At 38.6% G+C, this 12,428-nt stretch overlaps 1 protein-coding gene across 9 annotated transcripts in view; it reads right to left on the reverse strand.

The window, feature by feature from the left end:
• The window catches only part of LOC119650882 (F-actin-monooxygenase Mical), a 214,732-nt gene that overhangs the window by 57,419 nt on the left and 144,885 nt on the right, over positions 1–12,428 (reverse strand). The window contains exon 1 of one of the 9 annotated variants that reach the window (XM_038054051.1): positions 78–293. The exons of the other annotated variants lie outside the window; for them this stretch is intronic. The gene's annotated coding sequence lies outside the window, so the exon portion shown is untranslated. Of the gene's footprint in view, positions 1–77; positions 294–12,428 lie in introns of those variants that run through there. 9 annotated transcript variants of the gene reach the window in all.

Here is a 12,428-nt window from a genome sequence, read left to right on the forward strand (position 1 = left end):
TTAAACAAAACGTCGGTTTAGTCTTCAAAAACCTGGTCTAAGCAGCTGTAATAGTAACATTATTGCAAAGGTCTTACATCTATATTCTGGAGAAAATTATATTAAACCAGGTTTTGGATATTATCCTGTTAGATTAACTTAAATAAAATTCCCCTAGATCTTCTTTTGATACCAAAGCTTGTAGGATGTATTGAAAATTTTGGGCTAAAAATAAATTCTCCCTTGTTTATAAAAGAGATCTGAAATTTTGAATGCCGCGGCCGTGGGATTGCCAATTAATTTTGACATGTCTTTCCAGCAACCGAGTCAATTTAGATTAGTAGAGAACGATTGCTTAAATTGGATGAAGTGCACAATACGATTCAGTGCATATGTATAGGAAATACTGACTAGAGGCATCTCTTAACAGTTGTTGAACGAATTATTGATATCATCGTTTTCAAAATGTTCATAGTCGAGAAACACAGTATGTTAGGAAATTGCAGTGAGATTGAAAGATTCAACGGAAATTATGGCGATTTTAGGTAGACTGGCAATTTTGAAAATTGCAGGACCTATTGCAATTGATACAAGTTAAAAGGACGAGCTCACTTTAAGTCACAAGTACACAAATGAAAATTGCCAATAAGGAATTTCGCAATGGAGACGAAAATTGTAAAATATCAGTGTAAAGCATTTCTTCTATTAACACGTGCCAGCTGGAAAAAGCCCATTAAAACCGGGGAACATTTTGCATAATCTAATCAATTTTCTATGCAAACCTTCTCTGATTCAAAAGAGTAAATGGCAAATTTATTCTTCAAGCATATTGTGATAGTTGGGGAAGAGTATCTTCGCATTTACTTTGTTTCATATCTCAAACTTAATTGGTTGGCAGTAGCACAGGAAGAATCTAGCGACTTCAATTAAAATAAAGTGAATTAAAGTGAACTGAAAATACAGATTGAATATGCAGTAGATCTTATGCTTGTTAATGCATTTGAAGGTTCCTTAGCCTTCAACAACAATCCTTTAAATCAGTCTAAAAAATAAAAGACCCATGGGCCATAAAGAAAGTTAGTTGTATTCCCGGTGATTCTTATTGCATAGAAGATGGAAGTTAATTCTAAATCCTTGAAATTTCTTAGAATTGAATGCTCCCCGTCGGATCGATCACTAGTTTATCTTGCCTGTCGATCCCGTTGCTCCTGGTTCGAATTACGACTGTCCCAAGAATATTTATTTTGATCTTTGTGCTTCTCCTACTGCTTTAGGTTTATCACTAGCATAGTATTAAGCTGACGCACACTTTCATTGAAAATTAAATGACAGGAACAGGAAACGTATATGTATGTAATTATATTACTGTCCAAGTTAGAACATATCTCCTAGGATTTCGAGCAGGAAGTGGCAATGCCTTTATGATGCCCATTGTAAGTAGTAGGCTAGGCGCGTCTCTCGTAAATCATTCACGATGTTTGCAATTCGTATGTGATCATATCGTGTTACGTCACTGATTCAGAGCAACATTTTTGCCGCGAAGTGCCATTCATTGTCTTTGCCAGTCGTCCAGCGCTCAGAACAATTGAGTGCGACAAGCTAGACGACACTGCTGCAAATTTTGGATTTGTAGCATTTGCTAATGTGCCGATTACAAGGAACGCCACGCCAATGGATCGGAACTTCAGCCAAGTTGGGCTGATGCGTGAGGGAATTGCTTTGCGAAGTTTATCTATGGTTGAAGAGGTGGCAAGTGGGATAGCTATTCCAATTAAGTGGGTTTTTATTGTTGGTGTTCTAACGATGAGATTTAGTTCAGCAGTCACGGTGCTCTTTTCGCTGTTTCGAGCGGTGCTGAGGTTGATTTGATTGTATGCTGTCCGATACCATGAAGATTTTTGAACGCATTCTTCGCAAACGTCTTCGGGGTTAGTTAAGAACTGCGAAACAAAGAGAGAAATTCTCTCTCTCTACATTGCATTTTTGGATCTAGAGAAAGAAATTTACCATGTGCCACAGAAACTCATCCGATCATCTGGTCTCTTACGATGGGTTAAATTGCTTTATCATGATCCAACTGAAACCACTTCGTTTTCCTATTGGTGTCCATCAAAAAAACGCCTTCTTACCACTCTTTTCTGTTCTTATTATGGGCACCGTCATAAGGAACATTAAACGTTCAGCGCCTTTTGCATTGCTGTATCAGATGATGAGTTCCTAGCGTCTCATACCATACCTGATATCGGGCAACTTGTCCAAACGTAGGGGGAAATTTATGACTGTGTCGTTCGCTCATCTAAAAGAATGAATGTCGTCTCGCGATAATTGGACACTGTTCAGGCCGGCATCAAGGAACGTGTTCGACTTGAGATCAACGCGGAAACTGATGACTAAAAGTCGATGGGGTAAAGGCGACGGCATCGACAACCGTTTCAGTACTCGCCGGAGCACATTTTTTCACCGTCCATCTGAAATCTCCGCTGAGGTTCGGAAAGAATTCCAAAGAATTCTCGGAAATGAATCCTTTGCATAGGCCAGGTATTCCCAGGCTCTATGCATCTGCAGCAACTCCGAGAATTCTACCTCAAATTAATATGAGATAGCATCTCGACTATGTGCGGATATGTTACTGCTGCAACTAACATACAATCACTTGTGTATTGTGGGGCAGTTGCGGTTGTCAGATTGCAGACAGAAGATTCGCTCGATACTAGTATGAGTGACCGAAAAGATCCACCATGGAAAATTTGTCTAGACGTCAGTAGGATTCATTACGGCGGGACATTGCTAGGCTGACTCCCCCGTGACACACCCGTAGTTGAAATTCTGGATACGCTAAAGCAGAAACATTCTATCGTATACAGTCGGTTACGACGGTATGGCGAAAGTCACGCCAGGCGTATTTAGAGTGCAACGTACGCGAGGAACCAGCAGAATTTCTTCAGATCTCTCAAAGCATTCTAACAGAGCGACCAGACAGTACAATTCTCGGTGACATAAGCCAAAGAATATTACCCGCGCAGCATGCTGAATGGATAACTGCTGAAGGCACCCGCAATGTTATTCGCCTGGCATGAATTTTGCGAATGTTACCGAAGAGGAGGTTCGACGAGCCATAAACAGCTCGAAGAACTGGAGGGGTCCTAGTCTGGATAAGGTTGGCACGTAGCATAAATCAGATCATTAGTCGGCCAGAGGAATTTCTACTTTTTCTTACTGCGGCTTACTTCCTTACCAACCCTCCACAAATCCCCTTATTAATGGAATGCACACCTCGAGAGCAACAACATTCTGTCCGAGGAGCAGAAGATCTGCCGACTTGGGTCAAGGGTTTCCAAAGAGCAGCATTGTCGACGCGGTAGTTCTAGGACAGGCAACTAGAGGCCAAAGATGGGATATAACATTGGAATCCGAACTCCAAGCAATGACCGAAATAGACTTCTATAAGTACCTAGGCATTCTGTAAGGAAGATGGAGCGATGGCGTAGGCCAGGACGCCAGACAGCTTTTGGGGATATCGAATTGGTGGACCTCGGCGCGAAACCGGGATGTCTGGAGTTCCTTATTAAGGCAGGCCTAGACAGGATACCGGTTGTTGCGCCGTTGATGATGATGATTCTGTAAGGAACCCATGCTCGAGTTGGTTATCTGATACGGACTACTATGCGCAAATTCCGAATGCATCATCCAAATTCTGCCGTGGAGCGGATGAACCTGCCTCGTGACATCAGAGGCAGGGGCGTGATTGACGAGGCGACACAACATCAGCGCCAACTCGAGTCGCTACACGTTTATTTGTATAGCAAGAGCAGGCGAATCCCTGCATCCGGCTGTTTGTAAGGCAGACTGCGGGTTCACTCCACTTAACTTGAAGGATTAATCCTCTGAGTAGGTTGAAGTCAGACCAAGAACGGATTGATGAATGGAAGTCGAAGGCAATGCCCGTTAAACACGTGAATTATCTGTGGCAGTCATATGTCGAACAGATGGCTGTGTGTTGGGGAGCTCTTTGCTGATACGGAAGGATTTATGTGTGCCATTAAAGACGGTGTGGTAACCATCCGAGTTTATAAAAAGCTCATAATGAAAGAGCGGCTGAAGAACGACCATTGTAGAAAGTATGGTTTGGCGTTAGAGACGTTGGATCACCTCATTTCTGCACTGCAATGGCACCGGTGCAATTCACGAACGGACTCAATGATGTATGTGATTCTTCAAAACATTGCATACAAGCATGAGCTGATCATGGGAACATGTCCGGTTTGCCGGTATAAATCGTAGACAGTACTTGATAGTTCTGATCGGCACGCCAATACACCATTCTGCATACATGTTCGATGTTGTGGGGGAAGGTTCTCGATGGATTCTCTCACTAACCTACTACCGGCCACCACCACCAGCGTCGCTTTATCTTTTAAGTAGGTAGGATCGTCCGAATAATTAAAATGATTTAATTTTTACAGATATCTGTCTCTGCCCATAAACTTAATAGTTTTTTGGAAATACTACGAACAAGTGTTCAGGACAATCAGTCAAAGTCCTTCGAATTGACTTAACAACTTAAAAATACTCGCACTTTAAAGCCGCTTACAATTTTGGGAAAAGCATGAAGGTCAGTAGAACCAAATCTGGTGACCTTTTAGATATGTTTTAAGACTTTAGCCATTTCTTTCGGTAATAATTTCTTTACCACGATTGAAGAATGCATTGACACGTTTCCATCCAGGATCCCATCACCGAATCCGATATGGCAGATACTGGTTAAGAAAACGAAATTAGAAGACCTCATGTAGCAAGAAGAATTATTATCCTCACCGCGCGTTATCTAACCCTTCAAATTTATTGTTCTATCTCTATTTCTCTGTTGCCAGGTACAAAATGATGAGTTATTTAGTGAAGTATTCCTAAATAACTCTAGGTTTAATTTAATGGGGTTTAGAGTGTCCGCTGGTTTCAGAGCCTACAGGAGGCCTCTGCAACCTACTGTAATGTGCACCTTGTAATTGGTTTGATTAATATTCCTTCTTACATCAAAACAAACTTTTGTGATTCCTTATACCCCTAAACTTCTTTCTTCTCATGTACGATCGAACCGTGTATTTGTTCTTCTACTTCTACTTTGCAGCTCGCCGTATTTTCGTCGTAATGATCGATATTTGGATTTTAAAATCCAAATCAAGACACTTGAATTTTGGCAGTCACATGTAGTAGGGACTCCATATACCACCTTTTTGAACTGGCTAGTAAAAAAAGCAAGTAAAAGCGTTTAGTAAATAAACTACTTAGATATTTAATACTTATGAGAGACAAATGGAAACTGAGAAACTAGGTTAACAAGATCCTGGAAAATCATGAAACGATCGGTAACACTGGAAATCCTTTTCGTTATTTAAACGCTCTAGTTAGGAAAACATACACCAATAAATATGGGCTTAAAATGAAAGTAAAAACCTGAAATTCAGAATGCTGACTGTGTCTATATTGGTTTTCTTATTCAGCTTGAATAAAAAGAACAAAATAATTAGCATTGATTGATTGAGGGAGAAATTACTAAGAAGTGTAATATAGGCATTATTTCATATGTCATAAAAAAAAACTCTATAACAATGGCTCTACGAAACGTTATAAATACAAACAGAAGACAAAAGAAAAACTAACAAAATAACATAATTTCGAATGAATCGTAAAACCGTAAACAACGAATTCATCCATTCCATTGAATTCACACATATAAAATTAACAGAATTATAATGAATGCTTAATATGAATGAACCTTACGACACCGCACACTTTTTGGATTAGCGAAAACCTTGGAGAAAAACGGACAATCTCCATATAAAGAAATTCTGCGCCCACATCAATAAACAGCGCCAATTACAATTAAAACGAAAGCAGCAATAATTTCAATTGTATTTTATCTCATATGATATTTCCTTGTAATATTCAATCAAGACCAGTTGCAAAAGAAAAACAACAACTCCTGCAAAGTCAATAACCTCTTGCTAAGTCTAATTGCTAGCCTTGTTACAGTCTAAAGTTACACCATTTCGAAATAATGTAGTAGAAATTGAGAAGATTAAGACAAATCGCAGATAGAATAACTGTCAACACCTACAGGCGGTATTTCTTAATGAAAATTACGTGCTTTCATCTTTACGACTTGGGAATTGATAATTGCACACGAATAGACAATGGTTAATTCCAGTCATTCTGAGGAGAATAGAAGAACACAATGGTTGGCATGGCCCAAACTATACGTGTTGGTTGATTCACACTGCAAAAGTGGTTTCAAAGTTGAACGTTTCAGAAGAAGTTGAAATATTAAATGGTCAAGTTCAAAGATATATTTTTTGTTGCTCAACCCCCTTTTAGTGAGTTCCATTAATGTTATTTCTCCATGATTAAATGATGAGCAATCATTCCCATGTAACGATTTATATATATATTTTGAGTTTGGTATGTCATATGGTGATCATGTGTTTTATGATAATCTTCATTTGGGAAACCATGAACACTTTTCTATCAATTTTTCGATAACACACCTTTATCAAACTTTAGTTAGGTTTTAAATGTTTAAGATTCTCCTCAAATGATGCTTTCATTTTTAAAATACAACTACGTAAAGCATCTTGGAAATTTTACTGAAATCTCAAAATCTGTAGAATGTTTCATGAAAGTCTTAACTTATCGATTCATTCATGTCTTATTCACTAAAACTTTTTATCGAATTGTTGCATTCCATTCACTTTATAGTACCATGGCGTCCGACTCGCCAAAGTATGCTTCAGTTTCCTCCAGGTCTTTCCGAGAATAGTGCACTCCTTGTCAACTGTTCTGTGTCACATTATTCCAGAGCGAATCACTCGTCGGATATTCTGAGAAAATAGGTTTCCTTGCATTACACCTAGCTGATGTAATATGTACTTCGTTCGAGATTTTGTCGGGTCAGATCCGTCTTCTATGACTGTTCCCGGGTGAAAATTATTTTGTCAATAGTAGAAATTGGCCTAGCTGATTTATATGAGCATATTTTATCATAATAGATTTCATGACGAGACGTAAGGGGCATCATCTTAATTTTGGCTCTTGAGGGCTATTAGCGAAAATGAAGTGATTTCAATCATCTTTTTATTTCTTTATATAAAGGAGCAATATATAGAAAATGAAATTTTCAATTACGTATTTTACGTTTAAAACTATGTCCGGATAGCTGAGTGGTTAGATCACAAAGCTTTCGTACGGAAGGTGGCGGTTCAAATCTCACTGGTGCAGGGGAATTTGTATCGTGATTTGACGTCGGATACCAGTCAACTCAGCTGTGAATGAGTACCTGAGTCGAATCAGGGTAATAATCTCGGGCGAGCGCAATGCTGACCACATTGCCTCCTACAGTCTACTGTAGTGCACCGTTACGGTCTTGAAAGAAGTGCTCTAACACACTTCAAGGCCCTGATCTAATATGGATTGTTGTGCCAACGATTATTATTGTTAAGAGAGACAGGGTTAAAAGAATCGAACTGTACGGCTTTGCAGGATCTGCTTCATTTCGTTATTAAGAAGTGAAAGTAGTTATCAAGCTCCGCGATGGGAGCTTCGACACTGGCGTTCCTAGCTACATGTGAGAACCAATGCGGTTTTGTGTTTTTTATTTATCGTAATTTAAGGTCGTCTGCATAGAGTAAGTACAGGCAGGTGAGGAAATGGAGGAGGTCATTAATAAAAAATAGAAATAATAGAAGTCTTAGCATAGATCCTTGCATAAATTCAAAGGAAGGAGAAAAGTAAAAGAAAAGAAACTTGGCGGAATCTGTTAGAAAAGCAGGAGGCGAGGCTTCTGATAATTAAAGGGGAAAGTTATGTAAAGAGTGTTTGGGGAAGAGGATGTTAGGGCTGACAAAATTAAAAGCTTATGAAAAATCGGGATAGACAACGTGTGCCGAGAGCTAAGATATTTAGTAACGAAGTTAGTAAACTCGAATAAATTAGCAATAGCAGATACATATTTCATAAAGCCATATCGCTCTTTCGCTAATGGTGTGAACAAAGTGCGCGATGAACCAGTTGTTGATGTATCTCTCGCAGATTTTGGAACAGGAGGAAGGGGATGCGATAGGGCGATATTTCACAACTAAAATAGTATTACCGCTAATAAAAGGGATAGATCCGCATTTCCAAAGATGAGAAAAGTAGCATTCTTCGAGACTTTTGCAGGAAACTCTGTTGGTTGCAGTTAACCAGGAAAAAGTTAGAAACCAAATTTATATCGATGTCAAGCTCATGAGGATTTAGACCAAGGAAGGAATAAAGAGACAAGCGATGAGTGACTAAAAACGCAACTGGCTGCGGAGATAGAAGACCAGGAGGAAAACACAAAAGAGAAATTAGTGTATCATGGGGAATAAGCACTGTGGTGAGCAAAGTTGGTAGACTGGGAGATTTAGTGGGACAAAGAGAATTGCCAGTATTGAGAGCGCCAAAAGTCGAGAATTGTATTTGCGGAAAGTGAATTTAGGTGATTTTTGCCCATTGTTGGAGTTGAAAAAGGGAAGAGAGAAACGCATGATAGCAAGGAGTTCAGAAAACAATTTTTCATATGGGTGAAAATAAGGTAGAAGTACACACAAGGGACAATGAATCGACACAGGAGGAATATTTAATTGCAATCAGAGGGCTTAAGTAATACGGCCCGAGCGAAAAATAGAGTATCCTCCGCGGAGCTCGGAGCTAAATATTTTAGAATGAAACAATGGAGATGGGCCAATGTAGGCACATTAAAGTCCTTCAGGATGGTCACCCATCTCCAAAAAAAGGTGTTTTTCTGCTGCCACGCTAGAGGGCACTGCGATCATCTTAGAGAAAAAAAGTAAACGGCATTTTAACGTACAGACTTAACTACAGTCCGCAAACTAGGATTATTAAAAAATATTAAAAGTTAAATTTTTGGTGCAGTGTTAAACTTTTTTTTTGAATTTTGGTGTTTTTTACGGCTTCTTCAATGAATAAAAAAAAATATTGAATGAATCGTAATTATCCTAGTTTGCGGACCGTAGAAATATGTTTTGAATAAGTCCTGAAAATTTCAAAGAATTCGGTTGGATAGACTTTAGGCTATGGTGGCAGCCGATTTTCAACATGCGGTTTCGAGAAAAACGCATTTAAAAAGTAGAATGCGATTTTCAGCCATAAAACTTTAACTGACCATTAATCTGCTATACCTAGTCCATAAACCTTAGGTTTCTTCAAGAAACACATGCACGGCCTTGGCTGCAATTCTTGTCCTTTTAGCGAAGTCATTCGAACGTCATTCGGACCGATAAATACGAGCTTTATTACGGCGATCGACATAAATCTAGTATGTGACTTATCACGTGTTTAACACTATAATTTCCGAATGAAGATAGATAATAGAAGGTAAGATACAACTATACACAAACCTTCTCTTAGATACAAAACGTGCTTCCAAATGACCCGAAAAATACTCGTTTACACATGAATAGAACTTCGTACATCAACCTGACAGCGAATTCGCAATACCTGCATGTACGCTTCTTGTCACTTCCAAGTTCATATTCTCATTATAATATTCAACACCTACAGAAAATTCGTTGAAACTCTTTCGTATACCCAATACATGAATACGATTGAGCACGTCGATGATTGTTGTTGATATGATATTTTGAAGGTTGATTATTATGTAGCGCGTTATCCATAAAAACCGGTAGTTGCTGCAAAAACTTGACTAATTCGCCGAAATGATGACGAAACCTAATGATTAGGACTGTCGACCTGGTTTCTTTTTTAGGAAAATGTTTCTGCATGCAAGACAAATTTAGCATTGATCTCAACTTTGCTTTTGTTTAAATCTAATTTGCATTGAATCTTTCCTTGGCAATGGCAGCACATATCTTCATTCGATTAGAACTATGAATTAAAAATCTATTGGTTCCGTTGGCAAATATTAGCAGCCGCAGTTAAACACGGCAGATACCTGACTTATAATCGCATTATAGAGACTGCTTTAAGTTGCATATACAGAGGTGTTGAATTGAGCTTTTCAGATATTAATCTATATATTAACAGTATGATAGATCCTTCGTCCTCGCTCTCTGTTTCAATAGAAAAATAATGCAAAAAGTACTTCTACTTTCACTTGATACTCAAGCATCCGCTACCGTTCAATCATGAGCACTTACCTCGTTCCCAAATAAAGACAAGAACAGCTTGAGTTCTATCATCGTATCTATTCTCTCGAGTCGATTAATTTCCCATGTTTTATTTACACTCTCCTCCCTTATTCACTTCCTTCCCATAACACTAAAAGTATCCCATGCGTAATGTGTAATCTAATCTGTGTTTGCAATGGTGCTAGACTTGCTAGATGCTTTACTATTTGATAGTGGGAAGCTGATTCGCTGACTAGGCGTCTCGCTGACTATTCATCTGTCCCGACTGAAAGGTGCCTTGCCCCCTGCATAGCACCCAGATAGCACATTAGCCATTCTACTCTATCAGATTTATTCTTAGATACATCGAGTATTGGAAATGAGGTCAGGAAACTTTTCAGACCACATCGAAAACGCTTTTCATTCTACTAATTGCGTTTGGGCAGTTGATGATTCTAAATTATGTTGACAATGTGCTCCGGAAAATAGTTGAAAAATCTCTGACGAGGACTGTAATGAGTTTTTTAACATTTCCCAAAGTTCATATTTTGTACTAATGGTTTGGGACTATGATTCATTCCGCAGGCAGGCAAGGCTGAAGTTTAGAATATGTGAACATATGTCGAATGCTAAGTTCTCACAAGACCCAGTTGTCTCAACTCATTGCTAAGATCGGAAAATTTTCACTTACACCCAACAATAGGGAAAAACAACTGAAATAAAAGAAAGTCATTTCTGAACAATGAAAAGTTGTGGTTTTCGATCCGATTCATAGTCAATATGCAGAGTAAAAGCATATCGCTACTAACCCAAAGATTGGCTAGAGATTTTCTTTCAAAACCGATTTTATGCGGAAACATAAGGCGAGTTTTTGTGTACAGTGAGTTATCTGACAATTCCGCTGTTTCACTTCAATTAGCATTGTATTGGCCGGCGTTTCTCGGCACATCCGACGCCCATTTGAGGTATAGCCAGAAAAACAATAATTTCACTTTTGCCGATTCATATTACTATTTCGCGCTGAACAGTTACTATTGAAGTGGTGTTTTGTGTAAATGTATATGCGCTTTTAATAACAGTTCCTATGCATATGTACGTCGAATATAATTTAATATTCGCGAATCACCTCAGGAGTTCAATTTGAATGCTAAATTCAATTAATTAATAAACTAAATGGGATGAAACAAAACAAGAAAGCATTTAATGGTCTTCTTACATCAAACTGTATCGTTATGAGATTTTAGAGAATTAACATAACTCTAGACTGATTAGAAAGGCAACATAAATTAAATTGATTTTATATTCATTATCAATTTCGGAAGCACAATTTTTTTACTTGGTTGCAAGTATTTTCGAATTAGCTGACAAATGATTATATGGTAGAAAGGCAAAATTACCCCTGTGTACGATGTACACTAGTTCTTAGTTGTATTAACAGTGGCATTGCTAAGCATCCTTTCTAAAAAAGCTTGAAATATAGATATGAAAATAGTGCCAGAGAAACCTGGCTCCAGGTGAACTATGTTTATATGCACCTGGTAAGCAGGTGGAAAATTGAACCATAAGATTAGATGCATTTTTGGGTCAAATCAGATGCTGTTAGTTACGTAGGATTTTCTTTTTAAAATAATTTTTGTGAAAATGGCGTAGTTTTAAATAAAAAGAAATTGAAAAAAATTGTTGTTTTCAGAAAAACGTGACTCATATGCAGCAATGGAAGGGACTAGAGAATTCGAGCTTTTGTGTGTGAAACTTTCCAACCTGATATAGTTCAGATAAAAACAAGTCGGGAAACCGGAACCTTGACGCTTCAGGTATAAAAGGTATTATGTTTCCCTATGTGAGGAGCATAATGTAGTTCTCCATTGGCTTATAGCATTGACCCGAGGTATTGAAATCGCTCAGTTCTGGGCAGGTTACTGCCATTGCCACAACACAGCGATTTGAATATCTCGAAGGGCAGGTTACTGCCATTGCCAGAACTCAGCCATTTAAATATCTCGAGTCAATGCTATCAGCCAATGGAGAACTGCGTAATGAAATTGCTTCACGAATTAACGCAACCTGGCTGAAGAGGCATTCCACAACTCTATAGTTCTGAGTGTTGGTCGATTATAAAAGACAATTAACGGCGTCTTGCGGTAATGGGAACGAAGATGTGGCATTGCACTGGTGGCGTGACACGTTTTGATCACTTCTGAAATGAAAATATCCGCGATCGATATAGGTTTGCACCGATCATGGAGAAACTGCAAGAGAGGCGTTTTCGATGGTTCACGTAATTTG

This window comes from Hermetia illucens, chromosome 3 (assembly GCF_905115235.1).
Source record: "Hermetia illucens chromosome 3, iHerIll2.2.curated.20191125, whole genome shotgun sequence".
Taxonomy (NCBI): Eukaryota; Metazoa; Arthropoda; class Insecta; order Diptera; family Stratiomyidae; genus Hermetia; species Hermetia illucens.